A 22011-nucleotide genomic window follows, 5' to 3' on the forward strand; every position below is an offset into this window, starting at 1 on the left:
AGGGTTTAGGTCCGGACTTCCAGAGGCCAATCGGAGTTGGAAATGAAGTCCAGAATATTTGCCTCTCTAGCCATTGCTGGTTGTCCGTGCCATGTGTGCTGGGCCTAAGTCCAGCTGGAAACTCCAGTTCTGTCCATGTAAAAGGGTATTGGCGAGATTCTTGACTGGTCTCTCAAGCATTATAACCTGGTACACTTTAGCTGACGTTTTGATCCTCCTTTTCACAGAAATGGAGCTCCGTTGTGCCCTAGTAGCGCACTACACCCTACCGCACCAAGACTGAGGCAGAATGCTGACCTGTCTGGATCCTTGGAGCCTTTTTACCAGCTTTTCTAAAGGATGAGACATATATCTTGTTATTTTGGGCGTTGAAAGTCTCCTTTACACTGAAAATCTTTTCATCAGTGAAAAGGATACTACGTTAGTCATTTGCTGCGTAATGCTCAGTAAGCGCTTTACTTTCAGGAGCATCTGGCACTTCATTTCATTTGTCAGATGATGTCCTTTGCGTTGTTTGTAAGTATGGAGTCCTAGGTCACTGCTTAACATGCGAGACAGATATTTTCGATATCTTTAGCTCATGAGCCATAGCTGATTGTTTCGTTACTCTATTTCGTCGGACATGCACCAACTGCTTTTACAAGTTCCGGTCTTTGTACTGTGCGTGGTCTTCCTTGTTGCGGGCGATCTTTCACAGTTCCAGTTTCAATAAAGCACTAGACAGTGTGGTAAACAAATTTTTTACTAATTTGCAGCTTCTGGAGGGTTTTGAAAACTGATTATTTGCCGTCCCCTTCGGGATTTCACGGGCGCACGATTTTCATACTGGCCCTATTCCATCTTGAACATTTACAACTGACACCTTTATACTTCTTCAGCTCAAACAGTAATTATATAATATGAAAATTTTGATGAAAGTATACAGTCAGTGACAGCATCCATCTCAGTGACCCCGAAAATTATGGATTCCGACTTAGTCGATATCGGAGCCGGACTACGTGACTTATGAAAATAAAACCTATTTAAACAGTTGTTGGTGTGGGTATATCCAACATACTACCAGGTTGTGGCAGTTGAGTTACACCGTGAACTTGCGTAAGGACAGAGTGAACATGGGACTTCCACAGAGTGTTATAAGGGCATGTATGCTGTACGAGTTGAAACTGGGGTCAAACGATGCTACATCGAGGCGGAAAATATGCCAGTAACATTGGCAACACTACGTCTTCTTAACGCAACGATTTGTACATTTTTTTAAAAAAATTAAAACTTCACTTGTTTAGCAGACTGTTTGAGCTGAAGAAGTGATATATATATATATATATATATATATATATATATATATATATATATATATATATATATATATATATATATATATATATATCTGGTGTAGTAAAAAATAATCCATTATTTTGCCAATAGATGGCTTAGATAGTTGTGATGTCTTAGATAGTTGCCAATAGATAACACTGCTCAGATAGTTGTGATGAGTTGATTCAGTGTTGTGTGAGCGCGAGTCAAAATGGAGACTAGCAAAGAGAAAATACGCTATATTTTACAGTTTTTCTTCGATAAAGGCGAAAACGCAATCCAGGCGGCTGCAAATGTGAATAATGTTTATAGTCCTGATACTGTAACAGCCAATCACGCGCAATTTTGGTTTCGTCGATTCCGTTCCGGTAATTTTGACGTCAGAGATGCACCACGCACTGGAAGGCTAAGTGTCGAAAATGTCGGATAAAATCATGGACGATCCCTAAGAACGTTTCCATTTCTAAGAACGATTTTTCGCAAGAGCGATTTCGATATATTTTGCGTTCTACTGTTATACTTGGACACTTCTGAACCGTCCAGCATTGTACTTTCCTACATCCAGATTCTTCCTACATCTGATGTGTCTACTTTTACCCAGAGGATTACAACAAAAGAATTTGCTTTTAAAGTCATTTCGATTAATAAAATTGATAGTGGAGAAAAAAAAAACAGAATTATTTTCAGTTGTGTTAACCACTCACTATCACAAGCTCAGAATTGAAATAATAAAAAAATGTAATGATGTAACCACAAGCTTCACTCATTGGCTATAAGAAGCAGCCCTGCCATTGGCTAAAAATAGCTGAAGTTCCAATCACAGCTGATCTCAAAAGATTTGTTGCTCCTTATGATGAAAATTGTGTCTGTCGTGTCTGTTGCCGTTACATAGCAGCATATTTCTCATAAATCTCTTGATTTGTTATCAAATATAAACATTTTTCAAATAATAAAACCAAATCCTCAAGATAAGAAATATTTGTCTGTTAGGACACTGCAGATGGCTCTTAGGGGCGAGTCCTGGGTAACTGTCCTTTTGCCTGTAGAGCAGTCCTCACAGTGAAGTTTCCGGTTTATAGGAAAGATGTAGGCATGCTTTCGGTAACAGTGAGCAAAGACAAAACCAGTAGAAATATCGAAGAAAGAAAGAAAAAAAAAATCCTAACCAATGAAGGGCAGCGGGAGACTACATCTCTCTCTCCCGAGAACACGCGGCTTTGGAATAGTGATTTTGAAAACTAAATTCCCTAAATGGGTAGAGCAATCAACTCATCTCATACTCCAAAAGCAGTCAGCTCCACGGGTTTCTGGAGAGATGCAAAAAATCGCTTAGTTATGGACAGGCAATACAAATTGGAAGATGGAATATCAGGCGTCTAATCATAGCAGATAAACTAGAAAATCTAAAGAGAGAGAGAGAGAGTGGATATAGTGGGGATCAGCGAAGTAAAATGAAAAGAATAACATGATTTCTGGTCAGGTGAATTATTAACTCGAGTACGGAAAACGGCGTCACTGTAGTTGGATATAATGAATAAGAAGATAGAACGACAAATAAGAAGTTACAACATAGTAAACGACAGTCATAGCAGTAAAACTAGCTACCAAACCAAGATATACAACTATCATCCAGGCATATATGTCAACAACAGTGCACGAGCAGGTTTGTGAAGCTATCGAAAACGGTCATGAAAGACGTAAAAGAAGAGGAAAATTTTACTCTGGTAGGAGATTAAAATGCAATCCTAGGAGAAGGCACAGAAGGGAAAACAGTAGGAAAATACGGATTAGGAAAGCGCAGCAAAAGAGAACGACTTATTGAATATTACATCAGGAACAAGCTAGTAGTAGCCCAATACTGTGTTCAAGAAACGTAAGTGAAAGATTTATGCGTAAAAAATGCCAGATTTACAGAGACACCAGCTAGATTGTATAATTGTTAAGAAGTTCATAAACCAAGTTAAGAACTGTAGAAGTTACCCAGGAGCTGATTTGAATAGTGATCGCAACTGTCATTTTGAAGAGCAGTCGAAATTGAAGAAAGAAAGAGAAAATGGAAAACGTAATACAGGCAAACTGAAAAACAAAGAAATTGAAAATTACACGAAGAAGACAATAGACAAGGTAGCATAAAAACCAGCGAAGAAAGAAATTAACAAGGAATGAGCACAAGAACCAACGATGAAAGAAATTAATAAGAAATGATCATAAAAATTTGCCTGCTTACTACCGCAAAGGAAGTATTAGATCGCGAATAAAAAGTAGCAAGGAAGAAATGGATCACCGACGAAATTCTAGGTTTAACGGATGAGAGAAGAAAAACAATATCAACAACAACGAGCTTAAAACGCAGTAAGAAATCAAATCATTCGAAAATGTAGACTTGCCAAGGAGGAGTGGATAAGACAACAATATGAAGAAATAAAACAATATGAACACAGTAGATGTACATTATAAGAGGATTTAGGTCCGTTACATATTCAAGCGGAGCTCCGCGCTACGCCTTCCGCCCTCGGCGATATGCGTGTGTGCTTACACAGTGATCCGTAGCTACGCGTCATGTGATTACATACACAATTCTCCTCAGTCAGTGTTGCGACCCAACATGAGCAAGATCGAAACGACAATAGTTACTTCTTATTATCTCTGTAAGAAGAGAAAATAACACAGAAAAATAGGCGGTTCCGAAGTCGTCCCTTAGTTACTCAAAGAAGTTTGAAGGGAGCTTTTGTGACTTTGTATGTAGATTTGCGAGAAGGTCTGACGTTTTGTTTCGTGATTTCATTCGAGGACAATATTCTACACAGTTATGTCACTGCAGCATTTGCATATAGGGTCTACATAATAAGCTCACGCACACAACCATATAGTCTATACACGTCTACTCACCACCGACACATGCATGCTCATGCAGAGGGAGAGAAAAATAAAGATATGTTTCACATACACCCTTCCATGCATTTGCTCTTGGAAGACAGTATTTTCTTCTTTATAAAAGTCATGTTACTATTTTTTTAACAAATGAAAATAATGAATTTCTGCACATTTGGTTAGAGCTTTACTCGTTTCAATCAATATTTATTACCATTCTCCTTTGTTACTAAGTGGTAACTCCGTCCTCTGGGTTCGATTCCTGATGAGTGATTAATTCAGATAAAAACTTGAGCAGATATTTGAGTTCCACTTTTCATCCAATCAATACCTTAATATTCAAGAATATAGGTAAATTACTTACCCCACTTTTTCTTTGTTTCATTGTCCATATCTTCATACGAACACAAGATTCTCTCGCATATCTCGTTCCAAGCCTGTCCTCGAATCTCACGATTTTTGTGTTCTTCGCAAGGGAAATCCCATAAACAGGGTCTTAATGCAACTTCTGTAATAAGTCTTTCTGGATCAATCTCCCTTTTGGTTTTGCTACTATGCACCTTGCTCTTTACATTTTAAAGGGAAGTGGCTGCTCCGCGCGCGGAGTTCCACTTGACTATGTAAGCACCCATTTGTCCAATGGCCCTATCCGCCTCGCGGGGGGCCGACGCAGAGGCCTTCGCGTGACTATGTGTGAACCCATAAGAACCAATAGAACAATCTTGCCAATCCGTGCGAGGAGCTCCACTTGACTATGTAACAGACCTAAGAAATTTCAATCGCGGAGATCAATGACCAATGTACTAAAAGATAATGAATTATGATCCATGACTGAAGCTGAAGATAGAGTAAAAACATGGTAGAAATATTTGGAAAGGCTTAGTGGAAGTGACAAGCAGTCAGAAGAATTAGAAAATATGAAGGAAGTAACAGGAGGCGATAAGAGATTTCGTACTCAGATCTAAGGTAAAGTATTACATAACCTGAAAATCGGAAAAACCCTAGATGTAGATGAGATACCAGCGGAAACTATACAAAGTACGTGACAGAAAGTTCATGACAAATTGTATAAATTATTAACAGCATGTATGGGGAAGGGCAAGTGCCTTCAGACTTCCGGACGAGCAATATATACAGGCAACAAAAAGTAGTAGGTGCTGAGAAATGCAAGAATCACAGAACGATAAGCTTGCTTTACATATGCTTCAACAATTTTGAGAAAAATGATCTATAGAAGATTAGAATCCAAGATAGAAGTAATACTAACAGACGACCAGTTTGGATTCAGAAAAAAGACTGGAACGAGGAAAGCAATACTTGCATTAAAAAGATTGCTAGAAAAAAAATGAGACATGGGAAGAGCAACTTACGTAGCATTTCTGGACCAGGAAAAACGTTTAAAAAACGCGAAATACGAAATCTATATTGAAGAAGCAATAAAAGAAATCAAGAACAACTGTTCATGGGTAGAAAAAATATACACGCTAAGATATGCAAACGTTATCGTAATGTTGGCAGACAAGAGAAAAAATTAGAAACAGGTGTAAACGATATACAGCAAGGACTTAGCAGCAAATTCAACACGAAGATCGACAAGAGCGAAACAAAAGTTGTAAGATGCGCTAGAAAACACAAGAAAAATGAAGATCAAAATAGGAGACAACCTAGTTGAAGAAGTGTAGGAATTCTGTTCCTTAGAAATTAAAATAACGAGCGATAACGTGCAGACAAGACGTAAAATCCAAAATGCCTCAGCCGAAAAGGAATTTGAAGAAAAACAGAAGCTTCTAACCGGAAACTTCGGCATAGAACTGAAGAAAAGGCTGATGAAAGCATGTGTGTGGAGTGTTGTATTGTAAAGATGTGAGACATGGACAGTAGATGAAGAGGAAGAACTGAGAATGGAAGGGTTCGAAATGTAGTGCTGTAGAAGAATGGTGAAAATTGGATGGGCGGACAGAGTATCAAATGAGAGAGTATTGCAATTGGTGAGAGAGAGAGAAGAAATATACTGAAGAATATTTCGAAAAGACGGAATAGGATGATAGGACACATTGAAACATAGAGGAATCGCGCTAGTAGTTGTGGAGGGAATTGTAGAAGGATTGAACTATACGAATCAAATAATAGGCGATATAGGTAAGAAAAGCTACAAAGGAATGAAAGATCTGACTCTGAATCCAGAAGAATGGAAAGGTGTGTCAAACCAATGGAGAGATTGCTGACCTCGATATAATATAACCGTGCCTTACCTGTGTTACCATTCCAGTTCATCCTGCGTTACTTTGCTATTGCGGTGCCAGCCTAATATTTGGTACCCCAGACAGAAAATGCAGGTGGTTTAGAGGCGCCTGTGAAACATGCATAAACAGGCATATGTTTACACGCGCCTGTACATGCGCCTGAAAATGGAACACTTTTAAACGCATGAGACAGGTATCGATTTTTTTCACGATCATTGCATGTTCATTTCACGGAAACAGATAGTTTTCATGTTGATAGGGTTGAAACTTTGCAACGTGAAAAATGTGTGTAAACAACATGTAGAAGAGAGTGGAAAGACATGTACGTAACCGGCATATTCCATGTAGTTGACATATACATTACCTCATAAGGATCTGACGACAGCTGCTTTTCATTTGATAAAAATGTAATTGACATGTTAAATACATGTAAAATACAGGTGTTAGCGAATTATTGGGTGTGTTAGCGGAATATACATGTAAAGTACATCGCATTAAGTATTATACATGTCTCAGGACCTTGCATATGTGCATGACAAACTGGAGACTTGGTGCCTGAATATTACATGTATCTTATATCTGTAACATTAATGATTCACCCCAATCAACCTTGTTCATTACATGCACCTGTTTAACCTATTCATTGGCAATCATTGCATTTTCCGTTTACTTGCACATTGCATATAGGTAGGCTCACACTTCGCATGTACACGGAGATAAAACAGGCAGTGTATTCAGTTGTAATCCCATGTATTATACATGTGTCAGGACCTTGCATAGCGAATGTCGAATTGAAGACTTGTGCCTGAATATTACATGTCTCCTATGCCTATAACGTGAATGTTTAGCTCCAATCCACCTTGTTCACCACACGTATCTGTTGAATCCATTTAATGGCATTCATGATCATTGCATGTTCCCGTTCACCTCTACATTGCCTGTACACTGCACGTAGGAGAGTTACACACTTCGCATGTACACGAAAATGATAAATGTAAAATAACATTCTACATCATGCATTTTCCATGCTAAACGCTAATACATGGAGTTTACGTGTAATGCGAATGCCATACATGTATATTATTACATGTTGATAAACAGGCACCTTCCTTGTACTTTTCATTCTTACTGTATTGCGAATGTTATCAACAATCCATTCAAGGTACTTTACATGCACATATACCCTCCATTTACTTGCATGTAAGTGACTACGAGTACATTGCATGTTCTCATTTTAATGTACAGGCTCTGTACAACGCGTGTTTCTGTGCAAAATTTCCAACAGAAGTTTAATACTTTTTCAACATGCATATCACCTGAAGACAATGTGCCTGTAATATTTTCTTTACATGTGTTTTCGCCGAAACAGATTTTGACAGGCATTATAAGGCGCCTGACAGGCTTTTACAGGCAGTTTCATGTACAAAACATTGCATGTTTCCTAAAAAATTTTCATAATAGACAAGAATAGAAATATGTTGGGGCAATAATATATATTTTTTTGTCAAAGTTTGTGCGATATTGAAAGATTTTAAATATTTGTTTTAAAATATTCGAAATATTATAGTGAATGACCTTGAAATTGTAATGTGTTGTAAGAAGGTCGTGTAGAGTGTTGCTGAACCGCTCTATTCATTAGCTTTTCAATGATGATTGAATTTTTGCTGTCCTTTAATTAGGAGAAAAAAATATTATATACATGTGCCAGTTTTGGTTTTTCTTCCTCTGTATCTCGGACAATTTTGAAAATTAAACTCTGACATTTGGCAGAATTGCTTACTTTGTCACACAATATGCTCTTCACACAAATTCCATAAAAATCATAAATAGTGCGGTCAAACAGGTGATTGATCTGACGTGGAATGTCCCATGTATAATCTAGTGCTATTGCTAGCCTGAAGCAGTAACAAATAATATTGTTATTCGATCTGTTTCTAAAAAAATATTACTGGTATCTTTTTTATTATCTTCGCCTAGGTGAGCTGTGAGACTTCGAGATAGTAATAGTATCTATATACTACAGACTATCGAATATAAACATAACTGTTTTTTAGTTTCTCTTTTATTACGCTTTTTTTCTCACATATTGAATCTATCTATCTACAACCGCTGTACGGTGTTATACGCTTTTGTGTCACTTTCTGCCCTTCTTCCTAAAAATTACTAGGATCCATAACGTAAGTAGTTTCATAAGTTCAATATTCCAAAAGGAGATAGGTGGAGAACTTAGTGAACTATCAGGTTCAAAGAACCTAAGTTGATGCTTTGCTAACTACACGATATATTCATAATGACCTCTGACCGAATGAGAGAAATTGTAGTGTTGGGTGAACATGAGTTTCGTGGTCCTCATTTAGTAGCTATTGTCTTTTGATAATGGCCATCTAAAGTTTTAAAGAAACATCTCCCTTCAACTAATTCTTCAATCAATTTTAATAAGTAATGGTTAAATTTTTTCCCGTAGAATATACTCAAACAAATGCTGTAGATAGGTAGGTATTGTGTAAGACGATCTCCCAAAGAAATAGACAGTCCCTTTAATACCAGGTAAGAAACATGTAAAAACATAACGTGATATTATTAACGAATTTTTAGTTGTTCTAGGGGAAGAGCGGGGAAAAGATTAGTTGTTAAAATGGCAAGAAAGAAAGGATAATTTATTTTGCTGAATATATCAAGTTGAAATTAAGTAATAAACTCTCTGCTTATGGACCACTTTTCCAAAGTAGTTATCTTATAGCGTAAAAATTTATGGAACTCATTGCTTCAAAAAGAAAGAAGAAAAATAAGTTGTTCTCAGAATCTCCTTCCGAAGTGACCCATTGTTGTACAGTTCAGTCCGCGGTGTCTAATAGTTAGCACAAATGTTGTAAAGTGGTACGTGGTATTACACAAACAATCCTGTGAACGTAGCATGCATATTTTTACAGGACGTATGTTTTGCTGCGATTAACATCGTTGCTTGCTGCACATACAATCTATATGTATCAGTGATCCGGGCCTTGAAAGTGTCCCTCGTAGTGTACTTATTCCCTTATAGATTGCAATGAATCATTATTTATGACATTGCATCGTCCTTTGTGTGACCGGAGAACTATATATATATAGAGGATGATCACGAGAGTTAAAATCTTCTTGAAAAGCAAAACAAAACAAACAAAAAAGAAAAAAGAAAAATTCTGTCCAGCTTTCTTTTTTTTTTTTTTTTTTTTTTTTTTCGGCGGAGCTTAGTGGTACATCCATATAACTTCTGTGTGTCTGTCTGCACTTGTGTGGTTGGACAGTCTTACAGATGAGTCAGTCTAGGTCCTATTACCTCCTGACTATGACCTTCCTTTTCTTGGTCTTCAGCTTTAATTCTTTAATTAATTGTTGGTTCTTCTGAAAAATACCATATTAATCCAGTTTTTGATGTATGCACACTAGAACACGCTAGTGTGCTGTCCTGCCTACAACACTTTTCAAGAAGAGACCGAAATATTTGAAACGGGAGCACTGCTTGTTACGACCTGTGAATACTTACATTAATAAAGTTTCTACAAACTGAAAAATCATGAAAAAAAAAAAAAATGTTAGAAAGAGTTCTGGAAAGAGAAGAAAGTTTCTGTAACGGTAAAACTTTCAATGATGAAATCTGTAGAAACTAGGAAGAAAATAACAAGTGATCTTTTTATGAAGTTTGAACAGCTTTATGCGGGATAGCAGCTATTATGTGAAATTTCTGTAGAGCTGTGAAGCATCAAGAGTTTATCAACCACTTCATAATAACATTGAAAACCTGTTATGGAGACACTGCTCCAGCGCATCGACATGATAAGAACGGTATCTTTTGCTGAATGAGTACAGTCCTAGCGTGTTGGTTTATACCTTGCCCCGCTGTATAGCATCAAGTAGTTTGAGTAAGGATTTGTCGTATAGTACAATACGTTCGTTGTACAATGTTTGCATAAGGTGTAGTAAAGACTCCACTGGAATGTTTGATATTGATTTGCATTATGTTTATTTTATGTGTAATACGTACAATTCAGTGACCTTGTTGATACAAGTCATTGTATTTTTTACAATAAAATTCATAAGTGAAAATGTACAGCTGGGGTCGAGATTGAAAGGCAACCAAATTCGTAAATCTGTAATTCTGTACCATGTTTACTTTCTTATTTTACTGGGCATGGAATATTGAAAGCAAACAATTAGTGTGTATCGTAATAAAAATAAGTAACATTAAGAAAAAAAGTACTATTTTTTTCACTCTACTGATTATCTAAGCTTCTAGCTAAAGATAGTTACCAAAATAGTGGAAACATAGTAACAAAATTGAATTTACCTAATAATACGGCGTGTGAACCATTCCCAAAGAATTGGTTCACGGGTCTCTATGCAAATTTACAAGGAGTTGTACGAGTGCATAGTGGGCCAGGAACACCAAAACCTGGCCAAAACCCCAAAAATAAAAGTTCATGGGTCAATCACCTAACGCATATAATCCAGGAAGGTCCCAATCATATACAGCTATCAGGATTATTGACATATGTTCACTGTTTTGGTCAGGAGAGAAAGCTAAAACGAAGAGTTTCTAAGGAATGCAGAAGGGAACAGAGAAACCAAAAAGCAGCAGCTCCTGCGCTTCGTGGAAGTTGAAATATTAGTGTTATGAGGAACGTTATGTAGTGCTGACCAGAAAACAGTAATCGCCTTTTGCTATCAGATGTTCCAGAAGCTCGACAAATGTAATCGCGAGTTCGGTAAAGTAGAGGAAAATATGTAAACTGGCTGGATATTGATATTAATCTGAGTGATAATGAATCATATCCATCGACCTTGGCGAAAGTCAGAAGCCAACACGCGGACTTTGCAGAAAGCTGTGAAAGATCAAAGAGGAGAAAGACAGGCAATTTAGTCAGCCAAGAGTGGAACCACTCTTCTTACGCAGCCATGATGAATTGCAGAGATCAAAGAGAACTTGACAAGTGAAAAGTACTACAAGAAGTCGAGGCAAATTCGACTAGAGCGACCAAGATTAGAAGTCCTGGACACAATCCGAAAGACACTGCAACGTCGTACGATTCAGATAAGGTTCTGGCATTGTTGTAGCGAAACATTAGTACCAGCTTCTTAGGAGTGAAACGAAGAAACTGGGCCATGATATTTTTCCCGCTTATAATCACGTAAGGGACGCAAAGAAGAAATGCTACCCAGAGGACATACAAATGGGTGTGTCATTGTCGGAAGTGCCACTTCAGAGTCTACTAGATCACACTGTGAAAAGGATTTTGCAGGTTCAAGAGCTAGTCTTGGAGAGCATGCCACGTAAATAACCGTGTGTGTCTGTTCAGCCAGTGGAGCTGTGATGGGTCTAGTGGCCATACCCAATGCAAGCAGTCAGCTAGCAAGGTTGGGTTTCATGATTGTGATACTTTCATTTCATGTGTGCCAATGCAGCTGTTCTTCGAGAAGAAAGGTGTAAGAGTTACGTTGTAGAAAAATCCCCACCGATCATCATCAAGGTTCTGCAGCTCAGTTTAGCCGCTCCAATTCGAGAAATAAACCAAGAACCTATCATGAGAAGAGGTGCAGCGAGTACAGGAACAAATATTGACCCTAACACAAAGCAAGGTGTTCGTTGAAGATATGGCGTTTCAAGTTCAACACGCCTCCATTTAACGATAGTAGACGGCAAAGTCTGCAATGCTATCACACATACAAAATCTGCACAAATCTCTTGTGTATGCTGCAGGAAACCTAAAGATATGAACAGTTATAAGAGACTCCATCAGCAAGTCTGAAAATCTCTAATCCTTCAGATTTAGTCTTTCTACATCACATGCTTGGATTAGGTTCATGGAGTAGCTGCTTCATGTAGCCTACATACTAGACATAAAGAAATGACAAGTCCGGAAAGATCAGTCAGCCGTGAAGAAAAGGAATATATATATATATATATATAACTGAAAGCCGAGTTATGTCCCATTGTTGATGATCTGAAGCCGGGCAGCAGCAAAACATCTAATGAAGGAACACGGCTAGAAGATTTTTGTTTAAGAATGCGGAAACCTTAGCCATGATAACAGGCCTCCACACGAAACTAATCGAGCAGTACTCTGTTATTACAGGAATTATCCTCAGGGCTATTGACACAGACAGATTTGAAGAGTGGGCAAGTGATATCCAGGAACTGTATATTGCAAATTACCCGTGTTCTAATGCCGGCACCAGTTCATAAGGTTCTTGCTCATGGTCAGTGCATCATCGCTCATCACCACTGCGATAGTTTGCGATCTTTCGAGACATAATAATGCATGACGAGTATGATTTCATTTGTTGCTGTTTTCACATTCGATTGTTCTGTAATATCTATACCTATATTATAGATATATACATATTTTTGCAATTAGTTTCCGCCATATTGGATCCGCCATTTTGAATTTTCCTCTTTTGGTATCAAAATCGAACTGAGCGACCTTCTAAACCTATGTATATTAAGTTTCATAAAAAATTAAAACACTACTTCCTATTTTGGCCAAGTTTTCGAGTTTCCTGGCCCACTGTGGTGTGTAGTAATTTTTTCTGTATTGCACCTTACCTCGGCCAGATGGGCAAGAGTATTCCAATTAGCCCAGAAAATAAAGGGTTTTTGTCGGGAAAAATTCGAGACAAGCTGAATTTCTGCCAGTTGTTAGGGTCCAATTAGAGGTGTATTTTCCCAAAAGTCCCCACCCTTCCGCCTTGTGCTTTCCCCTCCATCCCCTTTAACATCTAATTTGCAAGGTTTTCGATTATCGCTCATATCTCCGTTATTATTAATCCGATCTCCAAATTTCTTTAGCAGTTTTCTTCCTTGAACCAGGATCTAAAAGAAAGTTATCCTTAACAATTTTCGCTAGGTGTAACACTTTAAGAGATATTCGTAGAAATATGTAAAATCTTACGTTTTTGTGTGTACTTTCCTCCATTTATTATATTTTAACTTTTGTGTATTCGATAATTTGTAGAAACACTTCAAATAAAAGTTGTAGAGTGCTTCTTCAGCTTTAAAACTATGTATATATCAATGGCACGGGACGTGTAAAATGGCACCTTAAGAGAGCGAAGTGCGCGCTCACCATTATTGCAAACTTCGCAGAGTTACCGCGCTCGCTCGCCTCGTTTACCTCAAATACTGTAGCATAAGGTCGCATGTACCCCTATCCAATATCCAAAAATGGGCCCCTTTCACTCTTTTTCTGGCTTTGTAGGCTCCCTGAGCCATGCCACTCACGGTCCCTGCCTCAAGCCACATTCACTATCGTTCTTAATGAACTATGATCGTAAATAAATATTTTCCGATTTTGTTACTCGTATTTTTTCAATTTCGCGTATCTTTCTTTGTGCTTTGGTTTTGGGGGGGCTTTTGTCCCTAACCCATATGATATAGGGTTATTCCGTTATCCACCACTTATGAACTCGCCGTGTCCCGAACTGACAACGAGCAGCTGTGAATTAATTGACACTATTATCTGTTAAAGACAATAATTGCCATTTATAGCATCACGAACCTCCCATCCATTGCTAGCTAATGTTCCAGTTTTTGTGTTCCTTATACTCGATATGCTTATTATTCATTTCTTGACTTGTGAGTTCTTTCGTGGCTAAGCGGTTAGGGTACGCGCCTTTGGCGTGGGAGGCCCGGGTTCAATTCCCGGCAGGAGGTCATGTGGTTCGGATTTCACGTTAATCAGCAGGTCCCGTCTCATATAGCTTCGCTGCGGAAAGGGACGTTAAACTCAAAATCCACTCAACTCATTTCTTGACTTTTGTTTACACATCATCATATCAATAATTCATACATACACTCCTTTCTCTGTTAACAGCTCTAGCTCCCTTTGTCAGTTTACAGTCAATATGCATCATTTGTTGGACATATAATGAGCGACTTTGCATGAGGTAAATGCCCAGCAGCATGAAAAAACGACAGCCAAGTGCATATCCCAGTTTTCTGTTCTTCCTGCATAAATGAATTACAAAATAAGATTTCAGAAGATTTATCCAGTTTTGCAGTTCTACTTGTTGATTCTAGAACTATGTTGATATCATGTTGTTTTTCATAATGTTGTCTATTTTACCACAAGTTTCAATAACTTCTGATCCCTTTAACACCTTTTATTGACTTATCTCTTGGTTAGTAAGTAGTTTGTGAAACTTCTCCAATATGGTAAAACTATTTTACCTCTGGGCCGCGGTGGCTCAGTGGTACAGCGTTCACCTCTGGTGCTTGGGGTCCCGGGTTCAAACCCTGCTCCCGCCAAGTGAATTTTGTGGTGGACAAACACCGTGTGCGTGGGTTTTCTTGGGGTTCTCCCGTTTCCTCCCACTTTCTTCATTCCACCATTTCATTCATTTCTCATAATCACCGTCTCCTTTAGCCTAACCGGCATATCCGTGGGACGTAAAACTCAAACGTTTCATTTCATTTCATTCCACTATCTTCCATTATAAGTCCCATAAAGCGCATAAATGGCATTGAAAGGTGAAAGCCACCTAGCTTTAATACTATCTTTGCAATTTAACTGCCAATTTTAGCCAAAGCTACAATTTCTGAAGCCTTCAAGAATCAGGATGATCAAAAGTCACTATGCAGAACTGGTTATGTTTTCTACTGTGTTCTGCAGCAAAACACAATGCTGTAAAAACTGGATGTATTCGAAGCATCCTTGTTAATAAAAGGAACAGCCATGACATATGTTGAGTCGCATTTCTCTTTTCTGCTACTACTAATGTTCATAAAACCATTCCATCCTGATTGGACGTTAATTTCAGAAAACCAAATAGAGTTCAGGGGAAACATGGTAGTTGCTGTGAAGTCTGAAATATGTATCTCAGCTTTCAATTCATTGTAGTCTTTTCCAGCAATACTACTTAATTCCCGGCGATAATTCTTTGAATAAGACCATGCCCTAATACATTCAGGATTAAACGTTCCAGAATACTTTCGTTCCACTTTTACTTGGGTTCCTACGCTATTGTCTGACTAATGCATTGGATTCCTCCCATTGCATGAAACGTGTTTAAACCATCCAATTTGCGTATATTGATATCAGCACTATCAAAAACATGCTGTATGAAAGCATTTCATTAACATTTGAATATCCTATATATCAAAGCGATAAAGTAACACAGAAACCTCGTAATAGGAAGCACATACGCCCATGGAAGATAACATATTGATTAGATGTTTTGAACAATATAAACGATGAAGCGTAAGACCTAAACCAATGTGGAGTTGTGACAAAAATGATCTAGGCCTTACAGCTGATATTATAGCGTGATTTATTACTACACATTTTCTGTTTAACGTTTCTAGTTTTGATGCATTCTTCTCTGTAACTCTCGAAGTGAAAACTGCTAATGTGTTTGGAGTTAAATTTTCTCCAATATAATCATAATACCATATCATTTGTATCTGGATATGTATGATGATCGTACGTAATCTTTTGAATATCTTCTCAAAAATGTCTGCTGCAGCTAATACGATGCTAAGTTTTTCTGCTTCTGGGTTGCTTTCCCTGTTTCTGTAGCAGTTCTCAATCTTTTGTGGACAAACAAAGAACATTCTTTTTACCAGAAACAGTAGATACCAAAATGCTGCCCTTAAAATGTTCTGAAAGAAGGCTTTTCAGGTGTTTGACAGAATGAGTGTCTTTTTTCCTGAAATACGCGCCATAATATCTTTCAATTCTTCAAGCGAATATTGTCATTCATCACTTTGTTCAATGTAATCGCACAGCATTAGAAACTATTTTTTACCCGTCCTCGGTCTCCTACAAATTCTCCAACTGGGTTTTCTTGTGAATACGCCTTGTGATAATTTTATGGTATCGCACTTCTGGTGCAACAAGCTCACTCACACTTAAAAGGCGGGCTTTTACATCTTCTCCCCATTCATCATTCCGTTCTTCACATCTTTGTAATACATTTTCCTTTATTTGTAATGTCGCTACCATATGAATTTCCTTCGTACGATGCAACGAAATTTTAGAATCGATTTTTAAAGGGACTCAAAAACCGACAGTGAATTTCATTGGCCGGTTTTCAATCCCCTTGGGACATCCCTTGCGCACGCCTTGCAGAATTTTGAAACCTGCATCTTTAAATAGATCAGATATGACTTCCTTTGTAAGTTTTCAAGCTGTTTTCTTTATTTGGATAGTTTTTGAAATACAGGCCTCTGGAATTCACTCTCTCATGGTTGCGGTGCGTTATATCTCCGAAACTAGTGGCGTTTGACCAAAATTGAAAAGAACTTTTTATTTTCTTTCTTTTGATGTCCCCTACACGGTGCTTGAGAGTTCTAACCCTTATTTTACAACACCCGATAATTATATTAGAGAACGGCAATAATAGAGAATACAGAAAACTACACTCCATATCCTTGCTGTTTTTGAGTTTTTTTTTACTCTTTTGAAACTTCACGGAAGTGACTCTGGTCCCTTTATATAATACAGATGTGCTTGGAAATTCAATCTTAATATTTGATTCGATAAATTAAAACATATTAAATTATCTGCGTATTACTTTTGATAAATTAAAATAGTCCAGAATTCCCATAGTAACAATGAAAGTTCGTAGTGAAGAGATGTAATTTAATTGACGAAGTTCAGTTTAGATGTAAGAAGCTAATTAGTACATCTACTTTTGTGAAATATACTATTTTAACCTTCGTATATAGCTCCAACAACTGGCCTGTTTTCAAGAGCACAGATTTGCTAAAAAAAATTAAATTAAATAGACTTAAAACATTTAAGTAAAATGTACGGTACGTCCAAAATTTATACTTACTTAACAAAAACTCTATTTTAGTAAAAATATTAATTAACCATGGTCTGTCCTAATGAGCACAAACTTAATCAAAATAACATCACCACCACTTACGATGCAAACCATGCGAAACACTCCACTATTATGTTGACATATTAAAGTCTACCAAACAACTCGCAGGGAGTGGCTGTTCGGCACCAGTGTGTGTGGTACTGGTGACTACGCACTTGGCTCTCTTAAGGTGTCATTTTACACGTTCCCATACCTCTAAGTATATTAATATTGTCAACCCCCCTGAGTGTGCCTTTAAATGCAATTGCGTAGCTCGAACTCAGAGAGATTGTCCTCCGAACATTTTCCATAATGTCCGGGAATTGTTACACGACGTAAGTCTCACCGTTTCTCTACAATGACAACTTTATGTTGTTACTCAGGTATGTAGCGCTATTATAACTACTTAATATTGAATTTCCGACGTGAGTGTCAGTTTGTTATGAGTTAAATGAAACATGAGAGAGTACTATTAAATTATGCATTTATTGTATAGAATTAAAGATGTGTAATGATTTGTGTAAGAATAAAGTTAGTTAAATTGTCAGATCACATAAAGTAGACTATTGGCTATTCACTCAATTGAGAGCAATGGACAAACACCATGTGCGTGGGTTTTCTCGGGGTTCTCCCGTTTCCTCCCACTTTCTTCATTCCACCATTTCATTCATTTCTCATAATCACCGTCTCCTTTACCCTAACCGGCATAACCGTGGGACGTAAAACTCAAAGATTTTATTTCATTTCAATTGAGAGCAACCGAGATGTAACACCACATACCTGAAGTGGTTAGATGCGAACTCATGGATTCTGAGTTCCGTCCTTGAAGGTTGTTAGTTTGGATCTCGATGTAGTACTCCGTTGATCCACAGTGGAAGGATTTCCACTGTCAAAGGTTCGCTGTTGATCCAATTGATCGTCGTCTGGACCTCCTGCGACTGACCTGCAACTGAACCCAATTCTCTCCGACATAACCTTTTTATGTCGTACTCCAGACTATGATGTTGTGGTTTTCTCTTTTACTTAATTTTGATGTTATTACATCTCTGCTGAAACCATTGGTTTCTACATTGTCTCTGAGTAATCAAATTTCCAAACAGTCTACGTTTGCGATTTCAACAATTTTACCCAACTTTTAAAATGTGTTCATGTTAACAAAATTTTATAAAAGTTTTACAATTTAATCTTTTCTCAATGTTTGTTGACATTGTGATGACACTTGCAGACTCGTGTCTGTATCGTTACTTCATACATGAAACAAAACAAACATAAACATAATGAAATCTTATTTAGTAATTAGTCTGTCTGCATTATTTCTTACTTTTGAAATGCAAGTCAATTTAAAATATAATTTACTTTTAATCTTTAACTTCTGATAGCCAAATAAATGAATTTAAAATAGAACATTTATATTCAAATTTAACGTTCCTTGACAATATATACACCGTTTTAAAGCTAAGAAGCACTCTACAACTTTTATTTGAAGCGTTTCTGCAAATTATCGAATACACAAAAGTTAAAATATAAAAAATCTGGAAAAGTACACATAAAAATGTAAAATATTACATTTATCTACGAATATCTCTTAAAGTATTAGACCTAGCGAAAATTGTTACAAATAACTTTTTTTTAGATCCTGGTTCAAGGAGGAAAACTGCAAAAGAAGTTTGAAGATCGGATTATAATAACGGAGATATGAGCGATAATCGAAAACTTTGCAAATTAGATGTTAAAGAGGGGAAAGCACAAAGGGGAGGGGTGGGAACTTTTAGGAAAATGCATCTCTAGTTAGGTCCTAACAATTGGCAAAAGTTATGTGGACGTGAATTAGCCACCGAAAATAAAACCGCCTGAGGAAATTGCCACAAATCTAAGAAGAGGCTGCAGCTACTTTGATAGCAGAACATGCGGTACCCATTGCGGGGGCTTTTCTGTGTAGTGCAGTTCTTGTGTGAGAACTCTGTACAGGCTTGTTAAGCCAGTCTTAATCTTGTCTTCCAACATTTGTTCCATGTTTTGTTCTAAATCAACAATCCTCTGAACTCCAGCCACAGTGTCACCTGATGAGAATCGGGGGACGACCTTTATATCATCGCCTTTGCTGAAGTGGTCAGTTTGGAAGCGTGCAAACTACTTTTGAAGTTGCTTTGATGTGTTTGCTCGCCGATGCATAGTGGTCAATTTTTACAGTCTGGGGTACCAAAAACTCAAAAAAATTATTTTATGGTAGACAAACTGTAACTGAGGTGAAAAGTGAGCTTACATATCCCTAGCATGGTGTAGTGAAAAAATATTCTTCTACGCAAGTGAATAACGCGTTCAGCAGATGAAAACAAGTTCAAACCCATGTTTATTTTAATGTAATCATAAATCTGTCGTCTGTGGAGAGTCCTGCTGCCTGCGAAGTACATGCTTGTTAAATGTGCTGTGGCTTTCTTGCACAAATTATAGTATGGGTAGGTTACAACAGTATGTTGTATATTTTTACTTGTAAATTTGGGCCATAATGCATTTTAAATAGGTACTAGGCTGAATCGGCTATTAGAAGAAGAGAAAGAAAAAGGAATAATATAGTTATAATGTTAATATAAAAAGATATTCAAGTGTTTTTTAGGTAATTAATCCTGATGTCGTCGTCATGGCAACATATAATAAATAGAATGATTGAGTAAATGAAACAGACATCTTAAAATTTGTGCGGTAGTAAAATGTACACTTCTCTTATATATTTATTAAACTAAGTGTGCAAAAAGATAAATTGATGTATTTTAATGGCCCAATAATTAAAGGAACCGTTATAAGGTAAACTTTATATTTTGTTTGAAAATTTGATCCAACTTCTTTATGATTATTAAAAGAACGTATTTCGCATACATTCTGATCAGAGTGAGATTGTGAGTGTGTTCGTTGTATTTGGACAAGAAGTATTGTTATTGGTGCGTATTAGTAATTGTAATGACTTCATTATTAAAAGTGTAAGTATATATATAATATCGGTGTTTCAGTTGTAATAAATTTAGTGCGCAATAACCTGCAATTAATAAATTTATGAGCTTTTATTCTGCACCAGGAGATCGAGAAATACTTACGCCAAAACTTTAATTTACATATTACTTTGTACTTACTGAAGTGTTAGACAGTCACACATTTGCATCAATCCATACAGATTAGGTTCGTATAGAGAGGGAGTACGTTTGGGTAGGTTACATACATAATTTATAATACAGATTTCGCCCGTTGTAGACATGAACAAAAATACGCCGTTGTAGACATACACATCGTACGTTTCATTTACTTACCTGCGCCATACAACTCCACTTCGAAATCTGACATTTAATTAGGATATCGACCGGTATGAATGAGACGCTAATAAAACGGTTATATATAATACTCACTACCAGGGACGTATAATGGGATGGGTCCTGGAGGGTCTGAACCCACCTTTCCTTCCCGAAATCTCGACTTCTCTGTAAATTTAGTCTAATTTAGGGGCGATTTTACAAATTTTAATAAGAGTATAATTTATTTGCGTATTAATTTTGGATCCCTTCTGAAATAAATTCTTGCGTATGTCCTGCACACTATTATAGCATGTGGACATGAAATTGATGTAGAAACATTTCAAACATTCTGCTTGAACATTGCTCAGCTGTATTTGTTACTGTATCCCTGGCAATACATTGCTCAGAGCTTACATGAAATACTCATTTACGGAGGAATTAGTAAACAATCTTATATTGGCAATGAGACGAATGTTCGAAGAGGCTCAAGAAGCGCGTAACGACTCTTAAACACTTCCAGGAGCAACACTCGCAACTTAAACCGGACACAAACCATGGAAAACAGGTGTAGATGCTCCTGATCTCAGATGTCTACTTCACCCATTAAAAAAAAAAAAAAAAAAAAAAAAAAAAAAAAAAAAAAAAAAAGCCCAAAAAAGTAACCCTAATGTTGAAAAGGCCGAATAACCTCAAATCGATTGCGAGTCAACCAAAGATAGCAACGGCACTGATAAAAGAGGTTACTGAAAATAGAGATAGTGTATGTTTTCCTGTATATTCATGTTTGTAGTTTGTTTTTTAATGTTTGTAGTTATCTATGGATAACGCAAGTAGTGAAAACAAAATTCTCCAAAGATTTAACTTACACATATATTCTGATACTTATTAGCTATAAGTCTTTTAATTTGAACTTGAGGCAAAAGAGATATCAAAACAACCTAGTTTTGACATTGTTCTTCTATATGCGAACTAAAATATTGATACATGTTATGAAACTTGAACATGTTATTTTTACAGAATATCTTTAGAGCATTTATATACTATATCTCCCAAAAAAATGTTATATTTTTTAGACAATTGTTCTGGCATATAATAAACAACACCTATTTAAATAAAATTTTGGATTGTTTGGTTTCATTATATAGCAATGCTTAATGAGTTAAGTTATAAATTCCTTGTTTAATAAATTACTTACATATGACACATTATTATTTGTGTATTCAAATCAGTGTGTCTGATATCCTATACTCAATAAGGCGGGAGAATGAAAAACGTCACAATAATACGCAAAAGTAATTATTATGTGCAGCATATATATTTCTTTATGTACAAAGTTGATATGAATGCCTTTGAAACATAAAATAATTTTTGCCTCGCCACATAACATAAACTGACCCTGTGCGATGTGCGTATACAACGTGTCGCTATTCTGTGTTGTTGCTAAGCGACGATGAGAAGGA

The 22011-nt window shown here is 36.9% G+C and overlaps 1 protein-coding gene across 1 annotated transcript in view; it reads left to right on the forward strand.

Annotated features, from left to right (window-relative positions):
- LOC145664323 (dihydrolipoyllysine-residue succinyltransferase component of 2-oxoglutarate dehydrogenase complex, mitochondrial-like) overlaps positions 1-22011 on the forward strand; it is a 108803-nt gene that overhangs the window by 57512 nt on the left and 29280 nt on the right. The window lies entirely within an intron of this gene.

Source organism: Thermobia domestica, chromosome 11 (assembly GCF_964235325.1).
Source record: "Thermobia domestica chromosome 11, izTheDome1.hap1.1, whole genome shotgun sequence".
Taxonomy (NCBI): domain Eukaryota; kingdom Metazoa; phylum Arthropoda; class Insecta; order Zygentoma; family Lepismatidae; genus Thermobia; species Thermobia domestica.